The 18,727-nt window shown below is 42.6% G+C and overlaps 1 protein-coding gene across 1 annotated transcript in view; it reads left to right on the forward strand.

The window, feature by feature from the left end:
* The first annotated feature begins 1,238 nt into the window (after positions 1 to 1,238).
* LOC122809536 (gastrula zinc finger protein XlCGF57.1-like) overlaps positions 1,239 to 18,727 on the forward strand; it is a 90,813-nt gene continuing 73,324 nt past the window's right edge. Inside the window, exons 1-2 of the mRNA XM_044081107.1 lie at positions 1,239 to 1,410; positions 2,212 to 2,355. The gene's annotated coding sequence lies outside the window, so the exon portion shown is untranslated. The remainder of the gene's footprint in view (positions 1,411 to 2,211; positions 2,356 to 18,727) is intronic.

Genomic DNA, 18,727 nt, shown 5'->3' on the forward strand with positions numbered 1-18,727 from the left:
AAGTTCATCATTATTTGAACCATTGTAACCCCTACCTCTCAGCCTCTTAGAGCAAAACTTCTGGACAAGGCCATAAATAATGCCAAGACAAAGGCCCAAAAATAGGGACAGTTTTTAAATATTGCTCTTACAAACTTAGAACATTACTACGATAGCAGATTTTGCATTACCAGGGATTGTACGAAGGATATGAATTCTGAAACCCAATGCATATCGCCATTCTCTAATGTCAGACCTCAATGATTTGTAAATGATTTGCCAGAAAAGCATAATTTTAGGAGAAACAGACCAAACTATGAGGCTAAAATCTGGACATGCAGCAAAGAATCTGGACAGTTGAGAGGTATGAGTCACTGCTAGTAAGGTTAGACCCTTTTTTCCAGTTTCCAAGAATGATTTATTATCGCTCTGAATTTAAGTATTTATTTTATCAATAATAACTATATAATTGTATTGCATTCATGTTTTAAAACTGAAAGAAAGGTCCACATCGAGTTAAAATATCAACAGTATTAATGTGTGCTGAGAAATTATCTGTATCTTGTCTTATGAGCAATTAGGTTGTGAAGATAAAACAATCAGAGATAAATATCAGCTTTGAAAGGCTAAATAGAAAACTAAATCATATAAACTTCATTGGAGTTGATAAGCAAGAACCACAGGGCACAATTATTTTCAAAGACTGAGAGTGATTGGCTTGAAGCATGTCACTATTTGTGTTTAAATTAATCTTACTCTGCTACAAATTTGAAATTATTGTCCAGCACAGGACATATTTCTGTACATATAACACTGTTTAGGAATGCTGAACTGTGCTATAATAATCATTGTAGTTTGGTATAACAATTAATGCGCTCCCTTTCTTTACATATTAGTACTTTAATGAAGGAAGCACTAAATAAATCAGTAAATATTCAGGAATATTGTCTTTGAGAATGGAGGGAGGCTAAAACTGATTTATTGTTTATAGAAATGTTAGAACTTTAAAGCCCTTTAAATATTTGTTAAAAAATTAAATTCTAGGCCAAAGAAAAGCCACTTTGCGTCTTTTATGTAAACATCCCATCTCCTTTTTGTTTGCCAGAACTAATGCCGTGTGCTGTGTCTTTAAGGGATTAGCATTTCTGATGTCCCACCTTCTTCAGTAGAGTTCATGAATATTAATCGGATAATTACAAATCTCAAACAACACATTTTAGTGATGCACAGGAAGTAAATCCTTCGCCATGAGTGTTTGGAAAAAATACAAAGGGGAAATAGAGCTCTGTGGAGGGATCTGGAAATTAGTGTTATTTTATTTTTTTTGTTACAGATTTAAATGAACAGATTTTGCTCTGTAACAACACAGTTTTGAAATTTGTGAGGCAATTTTGCTCGAGATGCAAGAAACAGCAGACTATGGAGCTGGAGGTAAGTGTCTCAGTTGCAGTATCAGGAAACAAAAGACAGAGAAGAAAAACAAAGAGAAGGGGGAGTATTAACAATAGTTTGTATTTACCAGTAGTTAAAAATAGTTACATTATGCTGTTTCTTTCTGCTGTATGACTTATTGTGTATTTTGTATTAAAATTGATGTTTAATCAAATAATAGAACACACCAGAACCCCAGGATGAGTGTAATGCATAGTTTGCTGTAAGGTTTTTTTTTCTGATCTCACAATTTGAAGTAATTTGGCATTCTGTTATATCTGTTTGGCATTTTACTTGTAAGATAAGAAAAATGTGCTGTTCCACCTTCTTATGCATCGGCTAAAGTAATATTTTCTGTAGTATAGTGAGCTGCTAGTCTGTGTTTTGCAAACGAAGACAGCAGCTAAGCAGAAAGGAAAACGGTGTTGTTTTATTAGATGCACTAGCTGTGTAGTTAAGTGGGCCCTGCTGTCTCTCTTGTTTTCAGTCTGTCTGTGTGCCCCTCTCTCACTCTCTGTCTTGTAATCTTCCCAGTTTTTCTGCCCCTTCACATTACTCCATTTCCATTCTTCCTTTAACTCCCACTGCAGTCTGATGTTTGAGGGGGGAGTTTGATTGGAGAGGCATTACCAGTTTTCACTATCTCGGTACAGTATGTGCATTTTGCTTTATTTGGTACATTACCTGAGTTTGTAGCAATAGCTGTTCTGTTAGATTTATTAATAATATAACAAAAAGAAATCAGCATTTTTTTGCATTTCTGTATAAGCGATGGCTGCTTTATCTTTCCTTTATTTGTAGGGAACAACTGTTGAGTCCAGGAAGTCTCTTTTTGTAAACTCTGTTCAGCTAATGGTGATGTTGTGTCTTTGAGCTGGCTTGACCTGGTCAATATATCTGTTGAAATCGAAAGAAAAATCACAGCATTCCAAACCATACAACCAGGTGAGATTTCAAAGTCTTATATGTAATGCAATAGAAAGAATTATCAAAGAATTTATAAATAAGGACATAAAGGGAGCACCAAACACTGGACCATCTCATTTTGGATTTGTCTAATGCAGGTCATGCTTACTTAACCTGGTGGACTTTTTTGAAAAGATCACCAAAGTAATGGACAAAGGTAAAATGGTACACTCCACCTACCTCGACCTGACCAAGGCTTTTGACAGAATTCCTCAGTCAGGAATAGTAGAAAACAATAGATTAGGAATAATCCCCTTCATCAGCAACTGGATTATCAACTAGCTTGCAGATAAGACACATGAAATCAAAATGGGAAGTTACCTCCATGTAGCAGTGGAGTCCTCCAGGGGTCATTGCTGGGACCTCTTTTGTTCATTATCTGATTCTCAGATGTAAAATTCAATATCAAAGGGCTGTGGCCAGCTAAGCTTGCAGATGTTTACAAGCTAGGAGAGTGATCAAATCCCCAAAAGACTGCACCATCCTGTAGGAAAGCTTGTCCCAAACAAATAACTTTTGACAGACTAATGGACTAAAGCTTAGTGCCAAAAAAGCATTACCATCTCATTTGGAAAGTCTACTCCCCCAGGGTACTAACACACTGACAACACATCCCTAAGAGTTGACTCAGTACTTCAGCATTTCAGACCTTTTATAGACAGTAACCTACCTTTTGACTAGCATGTGTCCACTGTGCTAAGGAGTCCTATACTGTGCAGCTCCTAAGCAAGGGGATTGCTTCTAGACCAAGAGATGTCATTGTCCTCCTTTACTCAGCCCTCATTAGGCCAGTCCTTGAGTATAATGCCTCCATTGGCATGTATCTGTCCAAGCGCCAGCCCTCATTAGGCCAGTCCTTGAGTATAATGCCTCCATTGGCATGTATCTGTCCAAGCACATGCTACAGCTGGAATGCAGACTGCGATACCATACAAAAAGAATACAAAGACTAAACAATATTTCCTATATGGACTGCCTCAAAGCCCTGTCACTACATTTTGTCTCTTACAGCTCACCTCTTAGTAGTCTGTATCTAGCATGTAAGGCATCCTTCGACCCATTACTGATAGATTTACTTCACATCCGTAAGTCAGATGGTATCAGAAATACTCATTCCAGTTATCTAAACCACTTCTGTAACATTAACAGAACAGTTTGGAGGGAAAGGTATGTCTCACAGAGGATATCGCTGCACTGGGATAGACTACCCATTCATGTAAAACTTTATCCCAGTGCATTGGGTCCATTCAAATATTTGTTTTGATCCAGTAAATATCACTAAAATAATATAGAAATATAGGTCTTGCAAAGTCTTACATTAATCTAAGCTCCCAACAGGATAGGTTAATTTTAAGCACAAAAAAGGATAATTGGCTAGACTTAAAATGGCCCTCAAGGTAAGTTAGCCTGGTACTAACCTATGAATCTAAATGTCACTTCCACGGCATGACAGCTTTACTTGAAATACTCTAGCCAACACATGGCAGCACTCTGTCCTGTTAGGCTGTACATACCTGTGTTGTGACATGTTCACATTTCCTAAAACATTCTACAATCCTTTTAAACCTTAAACTTGAGGTTCAGACATTCATTTTCCTTCCATCCATAACTGTGTCTTTCTTTACATTAAAACTAATTGTCTTGCATCTTTTTTAATGGAGTAGGCAGGATGTTGCAAACATGTTGCCAGCATTTTCCTCTTGTTTTTGTAAACACCATACCATACCCCAACCCTTAGACCTCCATATGGGTTCCTAAAGATCATTATTCTTAATGGGGTGAAGGTTGCCTTCATTTCTTGCTTTAATGAGCTGCAATGTTGCCATGCGTGATCAGCATGGATCTCTCTCTCTCTCTCTTTCTGCAACATGATGATTGTATAGATTTTTGCTTACCCAGATAGGCAGTATCTAAACCTATTCTCAGAGGGTCCCACTGTAAACTCGCTTTATTTATGCCACAACAAATATGTGCTGTTAAAATGTACGAGTGATACTAAGCATTACTGTGTACATTGCTACTGAGAATTAAATAGCTATTACTCTTTGAAATAGTAAAAATGCACTTAATAAACCTAGAACATAACAAAATTTTGTATGAGCTTTTCTTCTATTCTGTAGCTACCATATTCTTCTACCAAGCCCTTGGAAATTAACAGTGGCAGGTGGTTAAGGGTGGCTGTGACTCCTCCACCCCTTAATACAAACTGTTTAGTGTGCTCTCTTTTACAGAGCCCCCTGTACTTCAGTAAGAAAACATGGTAAAAACATTGGTGCTGGTGTTCTTATAATATTATCCTTTTTGCATTAGACTATTAAGCAATTCAAAATGTCTAACACAGTTTTGGGGAGTTGTGGGTTGTGGCCCCATGTATCTGTAAACTATTCATTAAGTTTACTTTAAATTAAATTGGAAGAAAAAATATGACATATTTTTCAGCCCCAGGTTAAACTTGGATTGCGTATTGTCTGAGTAGTTTGCATTAATTAGTTTATATGCATTGTTGTTGCTCATGTCATGTCATGATTGAAAAGGATTCTCAAACCAGGTCACATACCCAGTTAACATATATAAATTATTTGTTTTGTTTACTTGTTAGTTAAGTGGGTGTATGGACTGTGTCAGTTGACCCTTTTCAGCCATGACCTAGGCTGCGATAAACCAAAATAAAAGCAATAGAGACAATGTTACTTATCAGATGCTATCGCAGTCGTCTTCTTCTTCTTCTTTTGGCTGCTCCCATCAAGGGTCGCCACGCAGATCACCTGTTTCCATTTTTTCCTGTCCTCTGCATCTTACTCTGTCACACCAACCACTTGCATGTCCTCTCTCACCACATCCATAAACGGTATCTTAGGCCTTCCTCTTTTCCTGTTACCTGGCAGCTTCATCCTTAGCATCTTTTTCCCACTATACTCTGCATCCCTCCTCAGCACATGTCCAAACCAACATAATCTTGCCTGTCTGGCTTTGTCTCCAAACCTTCCAACCTGGGCTGACCCTCTAATATACTTGTTCCTAATCCTGTCCATCCTCGTCACACCCAGTGCAAATCTTAACATCTTCAACTCTGCCACTTCAAGCTCCGACTCCTGTCTTTTTGTCACTGCCAATGTTTCCAACCCATATAACATAGCTGGTCTCACTACCCTCTTGTAGACCTTCCCTTTCACTCTTACTGGTACTAGTCTGTCACAAATCACTCCTGACACTCTTCTTCACCCACTCCACCCTGCCTGTACTCTCTTCTTCACCTCTCTTCCACACTCACCATTACTCTGAACTGTTGATCCCAAGTATTTAAACTCATCCACCTTCGCCACCTCTACTCCCTGCCTCTACTCCCTGCATCCTCACCATTCCTCTATCCTCCCTCTCATTCACACACATATATTCTATCTTAGTCCTTCTGACCTTCATTCCTCTTCTCAATAGAGCATATCTCCACCTCTCCAGGGTCTCCTCCACCTGTTCCCTACTCTCACTATAGATCACAATGTCATCTGCAAACATCATAGTCCACGGGGACTCCTGTCTGATCTCGTCTGTCAACCTGTCCATTACCATTACAAATAAGAAAGGGCTCAGAGCTGAACCTTGATATACTCCCACCTCCACCTTAAACGCATCCGTCACTCTCACCGCAGACCTCACCGCTGTCACACTACCCTCGTACATATCCTGTAACACTCTTATATACTTCTCTGACACTCCAGACTTCCTCATACAATACCACAAATCCTCTCTAGGCACCCTGTCATATGCTTTCTCTAAATCCACAAAGACACAATTCAACTCCTTCTGACATTCTCTGTGCTTCTCCATCAACACTCTCAAAGCAAACATTCCATCTGTAATGCTCTTTCATGGCATGAAACCAAACTGCTGATCACTAATCCTCACCTCCCTTCTTAACCTAGCTTCCACTACTCTTCCCATAACTTCATGCTGTGACTGATCAGTTTAATCCCTCTGTAGTTACTACAGCTCTGCACATCACTCTTATTCTTACAAATCGGTACCAAAACACTTTGTCTCCATTCCTCAGGCATAGTCTCACTTTCCAAGATTTCATTAAACAATCTAGTTAAAAACTCCACTGCCATTTCACCTAAACACCTCCATGCTTTCACAGGTATGTGATCTGGACCAACAGCCTTTCTGTTCTTCATCCTCTTCATAGCTATCCTTACTTCCTCCTTGCTAATCCACTGCACTTCATGATTCACTATCCGCACATCATCCAACCTTCTCTCCCTCTCATTGTCTTCATTCATCAGCCCCTCAAAGTACTCTTTCCATCTGCTCAACACAATCCCCTCGCTTGTGAGTACATTTCCTTCATTATCCTTTATCACCCTTACCTGCTGCACATCTTTACTAGCTCGGTCCCTCTGTCTAGCCAATCGGTACAGGTTCTTTTCTCCCTCCTTAGTGTCCAACCTTTTATACAACTCGTCATACACCTTATCCTTAGCCAGTTCTCTCTTTGCCATGCACCTCATCTCCTTATACTCTTGTCTACTTTCTTCATCTCTCTGATGATCCCACTTCTTATTCACCAACCTCTTTCTCTATATACTCTCCTGTACTTCTTCATTCCACCACCAGGTCTCCTTGTCCTCCTTCCAGATGTCACACCAAGCACCTTTCTAGCCATCTCTCTTACTGGCTCTGCTGTAGTTACCCAGCTGTTCGGTAACTCTTCACTGCCACCCAGTGCCTGTCTTAACTCTTCCCTGAACATCACCTCACAATTACCATTTTTCAGTTTCCACCATTTGATCCTTGGTGCTGCCCTCACACTCATCCTCCTCTTCTTGATCACCAATGTCATCCTCCAAACCACCATCATATGCTGCCTAACTACACTTTCCCCTGCCACCACTTTACAGTCTCCAGTCTCCTTCAGACTGGCCCTTCTACATAAGATATAATCAACCTGTGTGCATCTTCCTCCACTGTATGTCACCCTATGCTCCTCCCTCTTGTTAAAATACGTATTCAGCACAGCCATGTCCATCCTTTTCTCAAAATCCGCTACCATCTAACCTTCTGCATTCCTTTGCTTAACACCATACCTACCCATCACTTCCTCATCCCCTGTGTTCCCTTCACCAACATGCCCATTGAAATCTGCACCAATCACCAGTCTTTCACCCTTGGGTACAGTCATCACCACTTCATCCAACTCACCCCAAAATTTTTCTTTCTCATCCATCGCACACCCAACTTGTGGAGCATATGCACAAACAACATTCATCATTACACCATCAATTTCCAGCTTCATAAACATCACTCTGTCCGACACTTTTTTTCACCTCCAAAACACTCTTAGCATACTGTTCCTTCAGGATAATGCCTACGCCATTTCTCCTCCCATCCACACCATGATAAAACAATTTGAACCCGCCTCCGATACACCTAACCTTGCTCCCCTTCCATCTGGTCTCTTGCACACACAATATACCAACCTTCTTTCGGTCCGTCATATCAGCTAGCTCTCTCCCTGTACCAGTCATACTGCCAACATTCAAAGTTCCAACCCTCACTATCACAGTCCTAGCCTTTACCTGCCTTCGGCCATGCCTTCCGCCTCTTCTCCTCCTTCAGCCAACAGTAGCCCAATTTCCACCAGCACCCTGTTGGCCAACAGTACTGGCGGCGGTCATTGTTATGGTAGTAAAATGTAGAAAAGTTGAGCAAGCTACAAAGTAGAAATAGAAAAAGAAATCTAAAAAAATTTGATTTAAAAAGTGTTCACTTAACATATTTTACATATGTACACTTTGTACATACAAAGTTAGCTTACAATTTGTGCATAAACATGCACACACGAGTTGCTGTCATTAGTACAGGCTCATTTATGAATGAGATGTACAATTTGAAAGTTGTCATAGGATCTTTTTCAAGGAGGGCTAGGCTAGTTAGATGCTTCCAGTTGTCCATGTTCTGTATGAAGAAAGTTAATGTATTGCACTGTTTAAGGGCAGCTTATTCCAGAGTTGGGAGAGGCACTGCATAATGCATCTCAATCTGTTTATCTGCTGGTGAAGATTTAGGCCCCCAGGTCCGATGCTTGCTTTTAGAATTGCAGAGCTGTAGGAAGTCAAGGACAGCATGGTCTGTAATATGGTAGACAAGGCACAGATTGCCCCTCAAGTCTGTAATATGCTAACTGAAGGGACTGAGCTTCTAGCCTCTCTTGGTACCTCATGTTTTTCATAGGATCATAGGAGATTACTAGGCTATCAATCCAGAGGTAATTTTAAGTCTAGTCATTTCATCCCAACATAATACCATAGAAATGCTAGTCTGTACCCAAGATTGCATTTAGTAATGACTGCACATGTCCAGGAGGATTGTGGGGCTATCCCCGGTAAGAACTTAGGTGCCCCATCCACTCATCCAGAGGTGCTCTGTTTCACATGAATGGGTAGCCTGTTCCAAAGATGTGGTTGTCGCTGGGAGATAAATCTTTCCCTCCAGCATGTCATAGGCTATATTTAGGTCCCTGGAACGGGTAGCCCAAGTCCCATTTGATTTATAGATATGCAGCAAGTTCATTAGGTTTGTGTCTGAGATTGCTCTGTAGTCTAGGCACAAGTCTTCCCTAAGAAGTCTATACGATATGGAGTGTAGTGACAAGGACTTTAGTTGGTGTGTGTAAGGCACATGCTGGAGCCCCTTCATCTTTTTTGTTAGACACCTCTAAGATATCTCCAACTGCTGCAGGTGCTTAGTACAATATATACCGAACGGAGCATTGTACTCAATTATGGTCTGAATAAGTGACGAATATACAGTGTGGGAGGGGGGTTATTACTTCTGTTTCTCTTGAGGCGATGTCTTTAGTAATCAAGTGGGCTGCGTAGAAAGCTTTCCCTACTACAGTAGACACATGGTGGTCGAAATTAAGGTCGCCATCAACTTTTGATCCCGGATCCCTTACTACTTCATGGATACTTGGAGTATTGTTGTTGATTTGATAGTGTGAAGGGACATTGTTTGTGACAAAGGGAATAATGCATTTCTTTGCATTCAGTTTGTGACCATGGCTAATACACCAGTCGTTGGTCTGCTTGAGACCCTCCTGGAATCTTCTTCTTTCTGCTTTTCCTGTTGGGAGTAGACACAGCACAACAGTATTCACAGAACAATTGGCAGTGAAGGTTTATGGTGTTGAGTTGCCAGCCCAGTGCCTAACCTTCCACAGAAGGCACACACATGCACAGACTCACACCTAGGGCCAATTTAGAGTGTCCAGTCCACTTGCCGTATGTATTTGGGATATGGGAGGTAATCGGAGCACCTGAAGGAAACCCATGAGACCACAGGGAGGACAGACTCTGCACAGAAGGCAACTCAACTGAGAATCGAACCAGAGAACCTCTTGCTGTGAGGTGGCAATGCTCATTGCTGCACTACCGTAGCCGCCCTCGAGACCCTCCTGGAGTATACTGATGTAATTTGGGGATTCAACAGTTGCACCTAGTTTGCAGTTGTCTGCAAACTTGGTCAGCTGCAGCCCCTTAGTTTTGACCTGAGCTTCTGAAAAGTATATACCAAACAGTAGGGGGCCCAGCACTGACCCTGTGGCAACCCCACTGGTAACAGGTCTGCTGGTTGATGTGGAGTCACCCACTTTGATAGTGTATACAGTTTGTGAGCCAGTTGGCAACCCATCTTACAATGAAGGGGTTTATATTCAGTTTGCCAAGTTTATCGGTAATGCCTGAATGTGGGATTGTGTCAAAAGCCTTTACCTGGTCGGGGTATGCTGTGTGCACAGCTTTGCCCTCGTCAGTGGCCTTGGTCGCATTTTCAAAGAAATCCACCAGATTTAACAGGCAGGATCTGCCCTTCACAAAGCCAAATTGGATAGGATCCAGGGTTTGGAGGTCACCTGCGTCTTTATTTATGAGGTCCATAATGATACCTTCCATGGCCTTATAGATGAGGCTGGTCAGGCTTATGGGTCTGTAATTCCCTGGATCTGTTGCTGGGCCACCTTTGTGGAGGGGAATAACTGTTGCTGTTATCCATTCTACAGGAACAAACCCTGTGGTTAGGCTATGATTGAAAAGGGTACTTAGTGGTGATGCTAGTTCATGTTTTAGCCTGTTTAGAAGACAGCCTTTGATGTCTGGTCCCATAGAGGCTGTTTGGGGGAAGGTTTGTTGTAAGTTAGGAGGGGCTAAGGGAGTGAAACTTTCACCAGCTCTGTCCACTAGCAGGGTTGCTGTTTCTGTGGGATCAGTGTGTGTGTGATATCGTTGCCCACTAGTTCTGCATATGCTTGGGTCCTACCCTTTAGGTTACGTACATAATTGTCAAAGGCCTTATAGTTATCCTTGGCTGTACTTGGTACATTTCTGTCAAAGGAGCCCTTGGGGGATTTGACAAGTTGTCTTATTTGTTTGCTGTGTTTCAGGAGGATGTCCATTGTCGGGGCCTTGCCTTTGTTTTCCTGGACAGTAGCCTTTTGCATTTATTGTAAAGATTGTTGATGCTGGATGTCCACCATGGCAGTTTGTTTTTACTTGAGGCTCTGATACAGCCAAGTTTATTCACTTATACAAGTGATTGTACAGGACTTTAGTGTAAACTTCTGCATAGTTACCACTTTCAGCTTGGGGTGGGGCTTGGAATGCATTTATATCTTCAACTAGAAGGGTATAGTTTGCCTTGGTGAAGTTTTTTAGTCTGATTTCACCCTTTGTGAGTTCTGGTGTTAGTGCCAGCTCGAAGGTGACTGATTGTGGTCAGTTTTAACTAGTGAGGGCCTGTCAGTTGTGGCAGTGCATCTGTTTGACATGTTGGTGAGGACCATATTCACACTGTTTGTTCCCCTTGTTGGGGGGATGGACAATTTGTTCCAGGGCATTTGAATTAACAAAGTCAAGGAACTTTTGCGCTAGTGAATTAGGGCTAGAGTAGGTTTCCCAGTTCATGGCGGGATAATCGAAATCCCTCATAACTAGTGTGTTCTGAAAAATTTGTATTGTCTCCAGTTTGGTCAAGTAAGCTTTGTGGGTGTCGTGACTCATGGAGGGGATCTATAACTGGCTATGACTTGAATATGGTCTTCCCCACCGTAACCTGGACCTGGAGCAACTCTGTAGAGTTATCCAGTCTAACTAGATGGGAGGTGAATTTATTTGTAATATAGATTAAAGCACAGCCTCATTTGGTTTTCACACTTTCATTTTGTGGTCTAAAGGTGTGGAAGGCATTGTAACCTTGCAAGGCCAGGGTTCTGTGAGTGCACAGACATCTACAACATCTAGTGAGAGAAGTGCTTCCAGGGAGTGCAGTTTTAGGTTTAAGCTCCTAGCATTTAGCAGCATGACCGTTATTTTGTTCTGATTGGTTAATTTCACGTCAGTAGTGTTGTTTTCACGTCAGTAGTGTTGTTTTCAAGACCTTGCCTGAAAAGGCACTGTGAGGAAGGCAAAGAGCCTTTGCCAGCAGATGAAAGCCTAGAGGTGTCCAATATAAACAGTCTCTGGCAAAGCAGCAAGGTTTTGTCGACCATGGCTTCCCAGGCTGACAGGAAGTGGATCCCTTTTGAATGACAACAAAAACTAAGCCAATTATCGATCTTTAATCATTTTTTGTTTACACTGTGGCATCATTCTAGGTGAGGGTAGTATGTTGCTCAGGGCTAGGGGAATACCTGCCTAGGCACTTGGGCTTCAGACCAGTTGTTTTACATTAGGAAGGTTTGTGGCATGCACTGTGGTGGCAGGACAGGTAGCTTTCATCCTTCTAAGTTGGGAACTGCTGATTGAGAGCTCAGTGTCTGTTATTCCTAAATTGTATTAGTTCTGGTTTATGCACTTGGGCTTCAGGCCAGTTATTTTACATTAAGAAGGTTCGTGGTCTGCACTCTTGTGGGAGGAGATGCTGGACTCTGCCCTTCTGAGCTGGGAATTTCTGGTTAAAGGTATATAGTGCCTGCATATTTCAACTGTTTCTTACTGAAACTGGTACACCTTGTTTGCTGTAGCATAGACTAGATCCAGGCCTGCTGAATCTAGCTTTGTTTGTATGCTTGTTGTTTGTTTGCTTGTTATTTCCCTGGAAAGCTAATTCCACCTAAAACGTGGCTTCTCAGCACTTCTGTGAATCCCTAGTGATATCTGCATTGCTCACTGTACTTATTTCCTTGTTTCACTTGAAAGAAAGTTACTGTTTTGTCGTTTTTTGCATTTAAGTTACCTGTAACACATTGCACTTAAGTTACCTAGCACTTGCTCACTAAAGCAATTATATAAGTCAGCACTAAAAATTAAAAGCACTACACCCTCACTCCCCATTGGCCCTTGTTTTCAATTATAAAGGAATTCCCAATATTACTCTAGCATGTCCAAAGGTCAGTTGTCAATCTCCTCTCCGGTCCAGCTGGTGAACCTGGGAATCTTGAGGCAATGTTACAACTGCCTCATGTACACAGACAACCCTCTCCACCTCCCAACAAATTCCAACACATGTGAGAGATGCAACCATATAGCCAAACTGGAGGCTAAGCTCTCTCAACTCGGTACTGGCATAACCAGTAAGAAGGAGAAGGAAACCACACTCACTACAATTCCAGTCTCGCATAGACCTACCATGACAGCAAACCAAACACATAATCACACAAAAACATACTCGGAGGCTCTAAATAAAGATCTGCCTAAGCAGCAGAGACCTCCAAAGCAGACACCCAAGCAACCGCTACCCCAAAACAAAACACGTGCAACACATATCTCACAAAGCCAGTGTGCTGAACAGTCACAGCCCTTAAGGCTAAACAACACACCTGATACACTTGTAATAGTTGACTCTATCGTCAGGCACACTGACGTCCCGTTCACCAGGCTGAACAAGGAGAAGGTCACAGTGAGCAGCCTTTCGGGCACTAGGATCCGCCACATAACACAAGCACTCAGGTCACTCCAAGGCAAGTACAAATATGACTCAGTCATTGTCCATGCTGGTGTGAATGACCTGAGACGTACCTCCCTGGACTACATGAAAAGAGACATAGAGGAGCTCTCTGAGCATGTAGCCCAGGCCGGTATGACCCTGACCTTGAGTAGCATCTTACCCTCACCAAGAATGATGCCATAATATGAAGACAAGATGATCAATTTCAACAATTGGCTTAAGTACTGGTGTCATTCAAAGGGGATCCAATGCCTGTCAGCCTGGGATGATATGCTCGACAAGCCACGATGCTTCTAGGGACGGCTTGCACCTGTCACCCCTGGGCTTTCGGATATTGGCAAAGGCTCTTGCTATCCCCATAGTGCTTTTTTTAGGCAAGGCTCAAAAGACAAACCCACCTCCATAGGTATCACAAGGGATAAGAAACTAAGAGTAATGCTACTCAACGCCAGAAGTCTAAACCTCAAGATGCACGCACTTGAAACTCTCCTTAGCATGGAGAACATCGATATCTGTGCAGTAACAGAAACCTGGTTCAGGGCTCCCGAGAGCACCCCAGTACTACCAGGTTATACCTCATACCATGCTTTTCGGCCCCAAAACTTGGACCGAACCACAAAAGGAGGGGAGTATCGATATTCATCAAAGATACCCACACCTCCAGGTTGGTGGCAAAGCACGAAGCATCAGAGACTATCCATGTGCAACTAACAGTGGGAAAACTGCCTTCCAGTTTATAGCCTGCTACAGACCACTCTCCCAAACCCAGGAACCCCACTCGGCCTTCCTGAGAACACTGGAAAATATGAAGGTCTCTCCAAACACCATTATATTGGGCGACTTCAACTACCCAAACATAGACTGGGAGCATTACTCTAGCTCCAACACCCTAGCCCAAAGGTTCCTAGAATTCATAAACTCAAATGCTATGGAACAACTTGTTACCACTCCCACAAGAGGGGAAAACATACTGGACCTGATCATCACCAACATGGGGACTCTATGCTCCAGACCAGAAGTGTATCCCTCACTAGTAAGATCAGACCATAAAATGATCTCACTGGATATTCACATCCCGACCCCACCCCCTGCCCAGAAAACCACAGTGAAAAACTTCTCTAAAGCAAATTTCACACTCCTCAAAACCGAGGTGGAATCCTTCAAAGCCCCCGGGCCTGTGGAAAATACGGCCCATACCGCAGAATCCTTTATAAATGCATTCTGTGAACACCTTCAGGAATGCATGGATCACGCAATCCCAAATAAAACCAAGACCCAGTCCTCCAAAGGCAGACGTCCTGTCTGGTGGACCCCAACCATAAACAAACTATACAACAGAAGGAGGAAGCTACTAAATTATAGAGCAAAATCCCAAAAAGGGAAGGCATCTCTGATCAGTATTAGCAAAAAACTAAGGGCACTCATAAAATCATCTAACGCCAGCTTCGAGAGAAAAATTGCACAGGACACTAAGGATAATCACAAGGCTTTCTTTAGTTATGTTAGGAACCTGGGTGGGAATTCCCAGATATGCTCAGAATTAGTCCAAAATGACAAAAAATACACCGAACCCACAGACATTGCCAACATCCTAGCTGATAGGTTCAGCGCATACTCCCCCCCACCCCACCAAAAGGGCAAATATCTATCCCAGCAGAGTGCTGCCCCCGACATCTCAGATGCTCAGGTAAGAGCCACCCTCTCCAAAGCAAAAAACACAGCATCAATGGGACCAGACGGTGTCCCAGGCTGCGTCCTGCATGAACTCCAAGAAGAGCTAAACCCAAACATAAAACTACTGTTCAATCTCAGCTTTACTACAGGATATGTACCCAAAGAGTGGCGTACAGCAACAGTGGTCCCGCTCCACAAAGGTGGTGCCTCAGTGGACCCTGGAAACTATCGCCCCATAAGCCTGACTAGCTTGGTCTGCAAAGCTATGGAAAGGATCATCATGGACCTCATAAATAAAGATACTGGGGACCTACAGACACTGGATCCTACCCAGTTCGGCTTTGTTAAGGGCAGATCCTGCCTCTTAAACCTGGACAACTTCTTTGAAACAGTCACCAAGGCCATTGACGAAGGGAAGATGGTCCACACAGCCTACCTGGACCTCACAAAAGCCTTCGATACAATACCACACTTGGGCATTATAGATAAGCTCACCAGCTTAAATATAAACCCCTATATCACTAGATGGGTTGCAAACTGGCTCAAGGACAGAACCCACATGGTTAGAATTGCTGGAGCCATGTCAGACTCCAAACCAGTTACAAGTGGCGTCCCACAAGGCTCAGTCCTGGGACCTCTCTTGTTCGGTATATATTTCTCAGAGGTACAGGCCAACACAGAAGGACTGTGGCTGACCAAGTTCGCAGATGACTGCAAACTGGGCGCCATAATCGACTCTCCAGCCGACACAAGCATCCTCCAAAAGGGCCTCATAGAAACAGACAACTGGTGCCAGAGCCATGGCCTCAAGCTAAACGCCAAAAAAGTGTATAGTCATCCCCTTTGGCAAAACAAAGTGCCCACAAATTACCACATAGGTGGTAATCCATTAAGTACAGAAGAAGTAATTAGGGACCTGGGGACCCAAGTTGATAGCAATCTCTCATTTGACAACCACGTGGCCAAAGTGGTTAGAAAAACATTTTATATAGCCCACCTAATCATGAAGGGATTCACATCTAGATTAGGGGAGGTCATCGTGCCTCTTTACTCATCCCTCATCAGGCCCATAATCGGGTACAATGCCCCTTTTGGGATGTACCTTACCAAACACCTGCAGCAACTGGAAAGACCCCAAAAGTACCTCACCAAGAGGATCACAGGGCTCAAACAGATGCCATATGCTGCCCGGTTAAAGAAACTCCAGCTCTACTCAGTGGCATACCGCCTGCTCAGAGGCGACCTGTGCCTGACGTATAAAGCCATGTCCAACCCGGAATTAAGGGACATGCTGTACCTCAAAAAATCCAAATCCCATCAAGCTACACGCTCGAGAGACTTGAACCTCAGCACTGAAATAAATAGGACATGCTGGAGGGACAGATTCATAACCCAGAGGCTCCCTTCACTCTGGAATAAAATCCCAGTCCAGGTTAGGCAGAGTTCCTCATTGACTCTCTTCAAGAAGAATCTTGATGAGTGGATGGGAGATCGTACGTTTACCCCGGGTATCACTTCTGTGTCACTGTTAGACAGAGGCACAGTATACTAACCTCGGAAAAGGGCATAGCAAAATTAATTTAAAATGGGTGGCGAAAGCCAAACATACTCTGGCTAGGCTTATAAATGCCCTAGGGCAGATAGCCTAGTATGAACCTATGAATCAGAGAGCGCAACCATGTCTATTCATATAGCCCAGTGAGGTATCTCTCGGGTCATTTACACCGTGAACTATGACAGTCATAACGGTACTTATTGCTGAGAGACCCGAGTGCATGCGTGATCTGACTAATCCTGGCACCGGCAAGGCAGCTGACTGTGACTTTCTCCTTGTGCAACCTGGTGAGTGGGACATCCGTGTGTTTAACTATTGAGTCTCAAATGACAAGAAAATTTGTTTTTTGAGTGTACACCTTACCTGCTTGGTGGGAGAAACTTGTGTCATAGGTGCTGTGGGGATTGTGTTAGTTGTAGCAGTCTTGTGTTTTGGAGGTCTCTGGTATTTAAGTTTTTAGAGAGAACCTCCATGTATGTGGATTTACGTCTTTGAATACTATGTGTATGAGTAGTGGTACTATAGGCATTTGTAGTAGTGGGTGGTGAGTTGACTGTTTTGAGTGAGAGAGAGCATGGAGTCTAGATTTTTGGTGTAAATGCACCTCTCGCACTCTGTACTAGTGTGTTTTAGTAGAGGGTTGTCTGTGCACATGAAGCAATTGCTACACTGCTTCAAGACACCCAAGTCAACAAGGTTGGCAAGAGAAACAAGGATAGTCCAACTGTCCATAATGATAGGTTGAAAGACTGTTGTCACTAGGGGTGGCTTTTCAGAATTGATCACGGAAGAGCTCAGTGGCTAGATATTTCTACCTGGGTTTTATGGAAAATTTGTTGAATTTAACTTATCTGGCTTTGGTGTACAACAGTGCAGCAGTGCATGATGCTGCACAACACACTTGCAGGGTCTAAATACCAGAAGTTAAAAACTTTAAAAAGGTTCAAAAAAACAGTCAGGATGCTTATTCCAAGCCCTAGACCAGCCTTCCTTTACCAGACAGGTCCCAGCGCAATTCTCTCACAAAAGTGCAGATAGGTCCCTTCCAATCCAAGATGGCCTGGAAAGCATGCTCAGAACAAACAAACCACTGAAAACAGTTCCAGAAGCAACAAGCCTGTGTCTGGACTATGCTACATCTACTAGCTTCCCTAGTTTCAGCAGGAATGTTTAACACCACAGAAAAATAGTAGTGAGATGCTAAAATTTTAAAACATCAGAAAATCACAAGGGGGCTCTAAAGAATGTTTTCAACAGTTAACATATCAGTTATTTAAACACTGCTAGTTTTCACTGTTTAAGTATTTACCGGTATTTTTCACTGTTTTTAAGCTAACAAAAAAGCTTTGTAAACGGTGAAAACAGCAGTAAAATTTGATTTAACGGGCACAGTAAAGCATGCAATTGCAGTACAGTGGTGTAGTTTAGTACGTTTTTTGGAAGCTCAGAAGCCTCTAGTCATCTGATATCTGAGCTCAGAGTTGTGGCTGGTAGCCCACCTCAGTTCAGCTCTGTACAAACAAGCAGAAACCTGCTCAAATGCAAGGCCTAAATGCCAGAATTTAAAAACTTGAAAAAAAAAACTTTTAAAAAGTTCAACAGGACCAATGCGGATGCTTATTCCAAGTCCTAGACCAGTCTCCCTTTACCAAGTGGGTCCCAATCAGCACAGTTCTCTCACAAAAGTGCATATAGGCCCCCTCCAATCCAACATGGCCTGGAAAACATGCTCAGAACAAACAAAGCACCACTTTTTTTTTTTTAATCCTGATATTTTCTTAGTTTGGAACTGCTGGGGCTTGTATAGTCTGATATGTCAAGTGAGGTACATCCCAAATGGGAGATTGTACTCTGTAATTGGTCTATAATCAGTGCTGAATGTAAGGGAACAATAACATGTTTAGATCTGGATAATATACCTTGGGCTACTAGTTGTGTTAAGAAGGATTTTCTGACTACAGATATAAGGCATCCTCAGATCCATTACTGATACCATTTGACTTACAGAGGTGAAGTAAATCTATCAGAAATACTAGATCCAGGGATCTAAATCTCTTCTATAACATTAACAAAGCAGTTTGGCGGGACAGGTATCCATCTCAAAGGAGAGGAAACTGTTAGCCCAGGTACTCAGGTCCCTGATTGCATTTCTGTTCAGTGGAGTGTTGTCAGTACTATATGTTGAGG

This window comes from Protopterus annectens, chromosome 1.part1 (genome assembly GCF_019279795.1).
Source record: "Protopterus annectens isolate FY-2018-M chromosome 1.part1, PAN1.0, whole genome shotgun sequence".
NCBI lineage: Eukaryota > Metazoa > Chordata > Ceratodontiformes > Protopteridae > Protopterus > Protopterus annectens.